General features: G+C 43.5%; 1 pseudogene; it reads right to left on the bottom strand.

The window, feature by feature from the left end:
* Positions 1-4,785: 4,785 nt before the first annotated feature.
* LOC116568293 lies at positions 4,786-4,965 on the bottom strand (annotated as a pseudogene).
* Positions 4,966-10,986: the final 6,021 nt, after the last annotated feature.

Here is a 10,986-nt window from a genome sequence, read left to right as displayed (position 1 = left end):
CAGGCAGGGAGGCTGTCTTGGGTCTCCAAAGTCCTCAGAGAGGGCGAATCCTCTGTCTCCCTGTCCCAGGGAACGCCTTGCTTTCTTCTTATGCCCACAGATTTTCCGAGATGGAAGCATGGGCTCCAGCTTCAGCCTGAAGCCCTCCCCGCCCTGGTCCAGCAGCCATCCCCTCGGGGCTGGGGGACAGGGCAGGGCTTCTGCAAGGAGCTGAGCTGGGTGGAACCACCGAGAAGCTCAGGGCTGGAGAGCGCTTGGACATGGGCTCATCCGTGGCCACCGTGTTTCTCACTAGAGCTCCGTGGCTGGGGACAAGCTCAGGAGATGCCTACAGATTTGATGGTACCAGGAGCAGTTTAAAGTTTGATTTTACAAAACAGAATAAATTAAAAATGCATTAGGAATGAGGCCCTTACTTAACTACAGGGTGTGCTAATGGGCTTGGAACCTGCACTCCCTCCTCCTGTAAGCTCTTAATGACTGAGCTTTAATGTATTTTATTTCTTGAAAAACAATCCCACAAGCGCTCAGTACAGTCGGAAAAACATTTCTAAAATCATTAGACCACTGCACGGTAAATATTCATCACAACCGCAGCTCCCACCTGCTCGCAATGAGGCATCGATTTTTTTTTCCTTGCCTTGTTTTGCTCTCTCTCATTTTCCATTTCTCTTCTACTCCCCTCTCTCTCCCCCTCCTCCCCCCAGATCCTCACCAAAAGCCGAAGCCAGGCTTGGTAAGGCCGCCTTCTGAGATTATTTTTCAAGGGGAACAGTAGAGGCTGTGTCAATATTCAGTTCAGCGGGAGCCAGCAGCCCCTGCTGCAGGGCCTCCCAGTCCTGCTTTCAGCCGGGAGGCAGCCCCGCTGCCCCGAGACCCCACTCCCACCCTGCAGCGGGGGTCTGAGAGCCCAGCGTCAGAGTGGCATGTTCCTACAGCAGAAGAAGGATCGGTGTGCTCACTTAGAGATCTGCTATCCAGTGCTGGCCCTGCAGAGACCTTTGCGTGACCTTGGGCACGGCCCCTCCCTGCTCTAACACTTCATCTCTAAAAAGGACACCGCTGGGAGATAACCGTCCCCCACTTGATGTCCTATGGCTCTCTTTAGCTAAAGAGCTAGACGTCACACCTGCTCTGGCCACTCCCTAGCTCTGTATCCGTAGGCGAGCTGTTCAGCCTTTTTGAGGCTCATTTAAAAATATATGTGTGTGTGTGCGTGTGTGTGTGTGTCTAAAATCTGTATCTGAAAAGCAGGTATTGAAATCTAAACTCAGAGCGCTCAGCAGAGCAACCAGCCCACGCTGGGGCCAAGCAAGATCAACTTCTCTTGCCTGCACTGTAGCCTGCTTGTCCCCTGTTGGGGAGGGCAGGGGAAGGGAACAGAGCTGGGTCTGATATGCCACAGGGAGGTGCAGGGCATAAATATCCTAACAGCAGGGGTGGTCACAGCATGTGGGGGGGGACACAAACTGTCCATTGGGCATTTTGCCTGATGTGGATCCAAGTCCCTACACCTAGAGGAAATGGGAGTGGTTGGACCCCTTCCAATGAACCTATTACCAGGGGAAAGAGTCTCTCACAGATGAGAGCCACCAAGTCCCCCGTCTCCTCTTCAGCACTCACCTGCCACCCCTACGTCTTAAAGCTGGCATTTTATTTGTATACCTACACTTTCCAAAGGCTTTTTGCATATAGTGTGCCATTTGATCTCCAAAACTGTGGTGGGTGAGAGTCATCTTATCCCCAGTTGATGGATGGATAAACTGAAGTCCTATGAGGTTTACCCCAAGGTCACAGTGATCATAAATGGCAGAGCAAGTTCACATATTCAAACCCACCAATTCCCACTCAAAGGTATTTACCAAATTTTTCTTTGCTCACAGCTTTTCAGAGACACAATTATGATGGTAAGGTAGATTGTCGCAAACATCATACTGAATATGGCGCATTCTTAAATATTCTTTCTGTGTTGAATATATCACTGCTGGAGGACCGGCATTGCTGTAGCCTCTTGAACCTTGCCAGTTGTCATCAGAAGATATTATCAATACAAGTTCCCAGAATTCAGCTGAGTTCTCAGCTAGGTGAGAAATTCTACAGTGAGAGGCTATGACCCCATTCTGAATTGTATATTTCTTTCTCTCCATGCTCTATGAACAAAGGTCTAGCACGTTGCTTCTTTCTTTTAAAGGTTTATAGAGAACTTATGACATGCCAGAAACTGCAATAAGGACTTGTCACACATTATCTCAATTAATCCCTCAAAACAACCATACGAGATGGACAACATGGTCCTATTTTACAGATGCATGAACAGAAGTGATTCTATAGGTCACACCGATAATGAGGCATTTACAACCAGCTTCTCCCTTGTCTTCCTCTATGAAAGTAGAAAGCTAGAATGTCATCTTTCTTACTTTCCCTTGCAATGGGAGAGTCTGGTCCATAAGCTGTAAGTCAAAGTTCCTAGGTGAATTTCCCAGAAGCAGTTGCTAAAGAGACACACCCTCACCCATTCTTCCTGCTGGAAACATGGACGTGAAGGCTGGAGTTGCAGCTTCTACTTTGCAAACCCAAGAATGAAAACTGTGTGTTAAGAAGCCAAATCAGGAAGATGGAAGGAACCAAAAGACATTCCTGAGGGGGTTCAGCAGGGACTTAGGTGAGTAAAAATTAACCCCGATTAACCCATGGTCATTCTGTTTTCTCTTCCTTAGAGCCACATGCCAGTCTAAGTGATATGCAGAGGGGGTGTGAAATTCAAACTTGAGGCCATAGGACTATAAACCCAAGTTGTTAACTACTATGACATCTGCTTTTTATCCCAGTCTTGCTGCTTTCCATGGGTGTTGGGTAGAGAGGAAAGAGAGATCACCCACAACATCTACGACATAATCCATCCCTCCCACTCTGTCTCCCCTCAGCCACACCTGTGACCAACCTGACGCTAACCAGACTTCCAAGGATTCAGACGCCCTAAAGGCCCTTTCCCACGCACCCTCCCCCAGGAACTATGGGTCACACCTCCGATGACACAGATGCCACCTCTACAGCTTCAGATCATCTTGTCCTAGGGAGGAGAGAGGAAGGAAATTCCAAAACTCAGTTTCCTTCTTTACTTAAACAGTGATTGGGAGATAAAGCTCTATCCTGATCCTTCTCTACCTAAAAATAAAGCTCTACCTCTGGCTAAAGATTTGTCTTGCTGACCCTTTGGAAGATTGAGTGATGACCAAACACAAGGTCATTAATCCTTTTTTGTGTGCATGAACAGCGATTGCTGCTATTTTCAGGACCTTGGAGAATGCTTATACTTCTCTGACTCTTCAAGGGCCTTGACACAACACAAGGAGGCCCTGGACCTCGTCCTGATGACTTGTGACATAGCCCGTACTTTTTACTCTGTTCTTGGAAAAAAGGGAGAACCTGGGGCCTGAGTCTTGTGTGTTGGTGTCCTAGGGATTTACTCAGCCTGCATGGGGAGGTTGCCCTTCTCTGCTCCCATGCAGCCACTACTCCCACATGGCAAATTTCAGGGTTGGGGCAGTGCACCATGGTCAGGGCAAGTAGAAATGAATGAGAACACTGGGAACAGTGCCTGACATTTGTAGGAGCTCGATACCATTGTAGCATAAATGAATGAACTCTGTATGTCTATCAGTCTAGCCATACTACCCGTATCCTATGAGGACAAAATAATATAAAGCTTGTAAAGTCCTTAACAAATTGCCAGCACATAATATGTGCTTAGTAATTGTTAGCTATAATCCTAAGAAAACGATATAAAATATGAACAAAGATGTTCATTACAGCACTGTTTATAATATAAAAATAGAGGCAACTGAATTTTTGATAATATTATGATCCATAAGATGGGATGAAGCACAGCCGTGAAAAGATGTTGCAAATTGCCATCGTAATAGGATGGCACTGATAGAGCCTTGAGAACAGTGTAGCTTACAGCAATTGAAAGAGAGCAATTGAAAACAAAATAATTAAATATCGAGAAAAGTGGAACTGATATATTGGCTTTTTATCATGGAGATATAAAATAAAGTCACCTTTTTAGGGAGTATAGTGTTTGTGAAGCGTATATCCGCTCTCAATGTGTCCATGGAAGAAGAAATGGAGAAAATGCAATGTATCATCTTCAAGCTAAAAAGGGGGTGGGTAGTTCCCAAGAGGATAGCTTATAAATGTTGAGGACTTATCCATGATGTTTATAAATGATGAGGGGACAAGAACTAGCTCCTTGCATTTGGGAGATAGTTTAGGGCCAGACGTTCAGGGCCCACAAGGAAGACCATGGAAGGCCATGGAAGGTATATGAACATAGTACATAAGCTGAAGTAGGAGGCAGAAAGGAGTAAGATTTGTTGAGTCCCCCATCATCTATATAGACCAGTGACAAAGATCTAGAACAGTGGTGCCAACCAACAGGCCAACAGGAAGGGACAGCAACTTGCAGTTACATAAAAGGGGTATTTCTTTTCCCTTTTCTTTCCTGCACATCCCTATACAGGAGGGGCCAGGGCAGGGAAGAGAGAGGGGATATATGAGAAAAAACAGATTATGCCCTCTGCCCCCTCTGTCCTTTCCAGTACAAACTGCAAGTCTAGTCAACCCCTTGGGGAGAGGAGATCTAAAGAGAGGTTTGAATCAATCAAATATGAGATTAAAAAATTTTAAATGGAAATATTAGGCTTAATAACCAAAATGAAAGTGTTTTAATAACTGCAGATGACGGCAATTTACAGAATCAGATTGAACTGTTGTCAGGGGTGTCTTCTCCCCAGTGGGAGGAGGAAATTTGACAGAGCACAGTAGCAACAGTGATTAGAAAAGTAAAAATATTCCATGTTTATACCCTGATGAGTTTGAGACTTTCTGGGAAAAGTTTTCAATTAGCAATAATCGCGCCTCAGATAAACTTCATTGGCTACGATACTGCCGCTGCGCAAAGCTGAGTTTGAGACTTTCTGTAGACTAGCTACATTCATGGTATATTGTAAAGTGCAAAAATCAAGTCGTAAAACTACATGTGATAGGGGCGCCTGGGTGGTTCTGTGGGTTAAAGCCTCTGCCTTCGGCTCAGGTCATGATCTCAGGGTCCTGGGATCGAGCCCCGCATCGGGCTCTCTGCTCGGCAGGGAGTCTGTTTCTTCCCTCTCTCTCTGCCTGCCTCTCTGCCTACTTGTGATCTCTCTCTATCAAATAAATAAATAAAATATTTTTTAAAAAAACTACATGTGATACATTTCCATTTTGTTAAATATACAAAGGGCTTGTAGGATTTATACCATAATGCTATGGGTAGATGGAATCATGTCTTTCTTCATTTCCAAAATTTCCTCAGTGGGCATATATCATTTATGTTGCTTATATAATGAGGAAAATAATACTCAAAAAATTTTGCTGTATAAGTATCTTTCCCTTGGTTTCCTGCTTTGGGCACAAGCTCCCTATTGTTCTTGGTTTTCCTAGTGCTGGAGTCCCTTTTAAGAACAGAGAGACCAGTAATATTTAGGGATGGAGTAGTTTCATTCTAACCATGATTCTACTTCTGAGTTTGGTGAAACCTTTATCCTAGGGACTGAGTCACAACATCTTAGGGGCTGGACCCAGAGGTTTTTCCACTACAGTCTTTCCACTACAGCCTGAAGATTTTAAAGGAACCATGTTCTCAGGGTCAACTGATTATTGTGTCAAGTGCAACTGGTTTTCCTAGGGCCAGACTAACAGAATGGTAAGTATTTACGGTACATCATGAGCAGTCTAGTGGGATTTTATCCATATAAATAATCCACATGGTGTCAGTTCCAATTTTTCATCCTTTGCTCTAGAAGTATGCATGGAACAAGGTTAGAGATATGGGAATTTTCTAAGACACAGTTGCTTCCCTGAAGATGAAGCTGGAATGAAACAGCCCAGCTACAGTTACTGCCCCAGCACCTGAATGGTGGGCATCCAGAGATGCTGGGTACAGTTAAAGAACAAGGGCCATCCAACTGCATTGACTTCCATAAGGGGATAGAAGAAAAGCGTGGTCATCAGAGTTTGGGAAAAGGCAGTAAGATGAGGCTGTGTTTTTGCTACATTGGGCTCCCAGTATTTATGCTATATTATATCCACTTTCCATTGACAAAGAACTATGAAGAATGAAAATGAGCAGGATGCCAGAGAGAAAAGTCTTCAAAAGCTCTGGCCATTGCTGGGCTGTCACCCGAGACAAGAGCCTGGGTGCCCTGAACTTGTTCTGGAAGATTTAGGAGGATAGAACAAGGGCAGTGGTCCCAGAACCTGAGTCTTCACGGTGTTCACTGGGGTATGGGTGACCCCAGTGACTTCCATTTAGCCCACTACATGTTGAAGCTACAGATACATGCATAGACATAGAAGACTGATCATGTGCTAAGAAGGTTCTGTCCCCAAAGTTATCTCTCTCATGCTTCCCTAAGTCCAACACTTCTAACAAAGATCAAAGCTTTTATTACAATTAAAAGAGAAGTCTTTGTGTGACCATGCCCCCTAGAGAGCAAACAGAGTTCCTTAGGTTTATACTAATGTGTGAATGACTAATGAAATTTCAGATCCTATACTGAAAGTGAGTTTTTATGGCAGATGAAGGGTAAAGATCAGGAGGTATTATGACTGAAGGAGAGAAGAGGGTCTAGCTGCCAAAAAAAAAAAAAAAAAAAAAAAAGATGAAAGAAGTTAAGGGCAGCAAAGTCAAACTTCGTCTTCACTGGCTTGGAATTGGTGCAGTTAGTTTCCAGGAAGATGCAGAACTACCCTCTCCCTTAATTTGGAGAGGGAAACCAATATAAATTGAGACATCCCCTGGTTGTGTCTAATTCATTTCTCATTATTTGATTCCAGACTTGATCTCTACACAGGGCCTCCACGGAGAATGGGAGATCTGTTAGGGCCAAGAGCCAGCTGCAATATATGGTGGGATATTTTCTGTTATCCATCCATGAAGTGTTAGGTTGTGCCCAGTTGGCTTTTTGGGTAGCATGTTTAACCAGGGTAAATTTTTAACTAGGCCCTACAGGAAATTAGGGAGGAGTCAGGAGATGCGTCCACCTACACAATGATTGGTTTGGCAATCATTCCAAGTTGAAGTCATTTGTCCTTCCCTTTTGAAACACTTCTCCATTATTGGCAATATCTTCTTCATACCACCTCTAAGAATTATCCATATTCTTTGACCGCAGGGTTTGGCTTTGTTATATGTGTGGGCTACTGGCCAGAACTTGGACTGCTTTTGATGTACAGAGATTTCCATCACAGTGATGCCAGCTCAAAAAGTTGTAATCTGATTTCCTCCAATAAGCGCCTGTTAGCCTCAAAACAATCAATTTCATTTTCTTTCTTGTTTCTCCCTCCACTTCTACTACTTGTCTTGTTAATGGCCTTTCCCCTTTCCCACCTCCCTAGGAAGAAGACCTGCCCTTCCTCCTGCCCAAGGCCACAACTTCTATACTCTGAGTCTTATCCCAATCCACACTCCCTTGCCTTCTTGGGGACCAGGAAACTTATTCCTTCAAAGAGCTTCTCTTTCTTGTATCTTCCCTTTTCAGAATGGCTCCTTCCTACTGTTGCACAATCATGCTTGAGTCTCTCATAGCTTAAACAAATAACTCTCTTGATTCTATGTTTCTCCCATCTCCACCTATCTTTACAGTTACAGTTTTTAAAAAGAGTAGAATTCAGTTGTTACCTCCATGCTCTCATCTTTCATTCTGGCTTTCACCCACCAGTCCTTCACTGAGACTGACTCTTCTACTGATAGATTCTTACATTTGATAAATCCAGAAGACTCTTTCCAGTCCATAATTTGCTTGACCTCTCTAGAGTCAACTCTGATGACCACACCTGTTCTTGAAATATGCCTTGATTTTCCTGACACCGCTCTATGTCATCTTCTAATACTTAGGGCATTCCTTCTTGATCTCTCTTAAGCCTCTCTTTCTTTACCTTTCTCAGCTACATTTTGAAAGCTGATATTCCCCAGGTACTGTCTTGAGCTCTATCTTTGAGTCCACTTGTTCTCCTTAGGGGATCCCATCTCTCCACTGGCGTCAGCTGCCACCTATGTGCTGATGCCCCCATCTGTATCTCCTCCCCAAACCATCCCCTCAGTTCCAACCCCATATGTTCCAATTGGCTGTTTTAATTTATATATATTTAAATTTAACTAATTTAGATAGGAACTTCAAATTCAATATGTCCCAAACTGAACTTATATTTTTCTCCTAGAACTTACAGATGTGGAGTCAGGTTCTTTTTTAAGAATCTCTTATTGACTTTTTTTAACCTTTAGGAAAATGTCAAGCTGTTTAGTGGCCTACAAGGTACTTTGTGGGATTATGGTTAGCTCCTGGCTATCTTTTCTGGAGACTACCTGACCTTCTTACCTATCCTGAAGCATTTCCACCCAATTTTTTTCACCAGCAAGACAAGACTCCTCATAATCCTATAGCCATACCATGCTGTTGAATGACCTAGCATCTGTATTCTGCCTGGAATTTCCTCTAATTTCTCTTTTCTGTTTTCAAAATCTTGCTAAGTGGGGTGCTTGGGTAGCTCAGTGGGTTGCAGTCTCTGCCTTCAGTTCAGGTCATGATCCCAGGGTCCTTGGATCAAACCCCATATCAAGATCTCTGCTCAGCAGGGAGCCTGCTTCCCCCTTTCTGTCTGTCTGCCCCTGTGCCTACTTGTGATCTCTGCCAAATAAATAAATAAAGTCCTTAAAAAAAAATCTTGCTAAGAATTCCATCCTCTGTGGACTCCACCTAGAGGTGAGTCTTTGTTCTGGTTCTAAACCTTGTACATACTTGGACTATTTTTTTTTTTTTAAGATTTTATTTATTTATTTGACACAGAGAGATCACAAGTAGGCAGAGAGGCAGACAGAGACAGAGGAGGAAGCAGGCTCCCCGCCGGGCAGAGAGCCCAATGTGGGGCTCGATCTTGGGACCCTGAGACCATGACCCAAGCCAAAGGCAGAGGCCCAACTCACTAAGCCACCCAGGCACCCCTTGGACTATTTTATGTATGTCCCAGGATCTTACTTTTTATTACATGTCTGTCTTCCCTACTGAGAACATGGGCTCTTTATGGGTCTTGTTTGTTGTCTTATTTGTTTTCATGTTTTCTGAGCTTTTGATTGCCTGACTTCTAGTAGATGCTCAGTAAATGCTTTTGGATTGAACTGATCTTTTTCCTCATGGATTGAGGATCAAATGAACTCAGACCTGTGAGTTTTCCTCATAAATGATGACTACTTCTAAAATGTTATTGTTGAAAGGAAGATAACTAAGTTTTTCTGTTCTATCCTTCCTCTTTCTTTCCTATCCTGGTTTCTCCTCAACTCCTAGACAAGGCATTGACATTCCCCTCAAAGTTGCCCAAAACAGAAAGACTCTTGTAGGAATGCCAAGGAATGAGTAACATTCATCCAGGATGCACATTTGTTAAAGATTTACTCCCAACTGAGCATATTTGGAAAATTAATACCATATTGAATGTATTATGGGACAACAGCACAAAGAGGAAGATTCTCACTCATTCTAATCAGTGTCAGGATCAGCAATGCCAATGGAGAGGCAAATGGATATTCCTGATTCTGAACTTCTCTGATGAAGGGGCAGGGGTTTTGGATTTAGTTAATAACTAACTGTCCTGCCCCTAACCCCATGAATAGAAAGCAATTTTGGGAGCCCTATTCTTTCTAATACATTAGAAAGTCCTTCTGTGAGTAACATTAAGAAAAGCCATATGAATGACAGCTGGAAGAAAGGCCAGATATTAGTATCTCCATCCAGAAGCTTCTCCCGCTGTGGTCCAGGATTGTGGCAGAGAGGTCATGCTGACCTTGGGAAGAAAAGATACATTTTTAAATTGAGGCAGAAACCCAAGACAGTGATGCTTGTGGACCAGGTAGGCTTTTACCCGAATGAGAAGGAGATCAGGAAACATCTGTACTTGGGTAAACCTGCCCTTGGCTGGGGTAGGAGGTAGCAGCAGAGACCCAAAATCTTAATGGCCCTGAGTATTTGTCTCTGCCAGGGACCACCAGACCTATGCTGCTCCAGCTTCTGCCAAATGCCAAATAGTGTACTAACAACTTCTTTAGAGGTACTTTAGTTTTTCAAACACAATGAGTCCCAACAGATCTCACGATCAGTCTTCTCCATCCCCCCACCTACCAAAATCTACATTTCCCCCTACTTTCCTGTTTCTATTATTGTCCTAGACTCATTTTTACTCCTTGCCTCCCTGTATCCAGTCAGATGGCAAATCTCATTCAATCTACCAATGAAATGTCTCTCACGTTCATCCTTTCCTCTTGGTACCCCCTGTCCTAGCCTTTTCTTACACTTCTACAAAGGCATGCTGTTCTCTACAATAGCTGTGTACACCCCAACTCTTGTACATGGCTATCAGAATTAATTTTGATTATTTCCCTCTCCACCTTAAAAACCTAGCGAGGCTCCTGATTGCATGCACTATTTAATCCTGCCTCTTTATTCTCTAAGAGCTATGATTTTTTTTAAAGTATGCTCTCTAATATGTAAGATTCTTTCCATTTTGACCACACTTTAATTTCCGGTCTCATTTCTCATGTTTACTTCACACAGATTCCTTTATCCAATCCCAAATATTCCTGCTGCATTTCTATTTTTATAGTGTCCCTTAGCCTTGGAAACCCTGTCTGCAAAATGAGCATATCCCTCAAAGTCAAACTCAAATGCCATTTGGCTTTCCTTTCCTGTCATCAGCTAGGTGATCTCTCCCATCTTGGGGCCCTCAAGCACTTGATGACTGGATTGAGACACTGACCACTCACTTCCTTGTATGGTAATTATTTACGTACAAGTATTCTCAACCCAATACTAGTCTGCAAGTATGTCTAGGGCAAAGACCGCAACTTCTTATCTTAGCATCTCACAACCCTAACTCAGGGCCATGCTCATAGCA

Source organism: Mustela erminea, chromosome 10, assembly GCF_009829155.1.
Source record: "Mustela erminea isolate mMusErm1 chromosome 10, mMusErm1.Pri, whole genome shotgun sequence".
Lineage (NCBI taxonomy): Eukaryota > Metazoa > Chordata > Mammalia > Carnivora > Mustelidae > Mustela > Mustela erminea.
The sequence above is the reverse complement of the archived record's forward strand: the minus strand, read 5'-3'. Positions and strand labels throughout refer to the sequence as shown.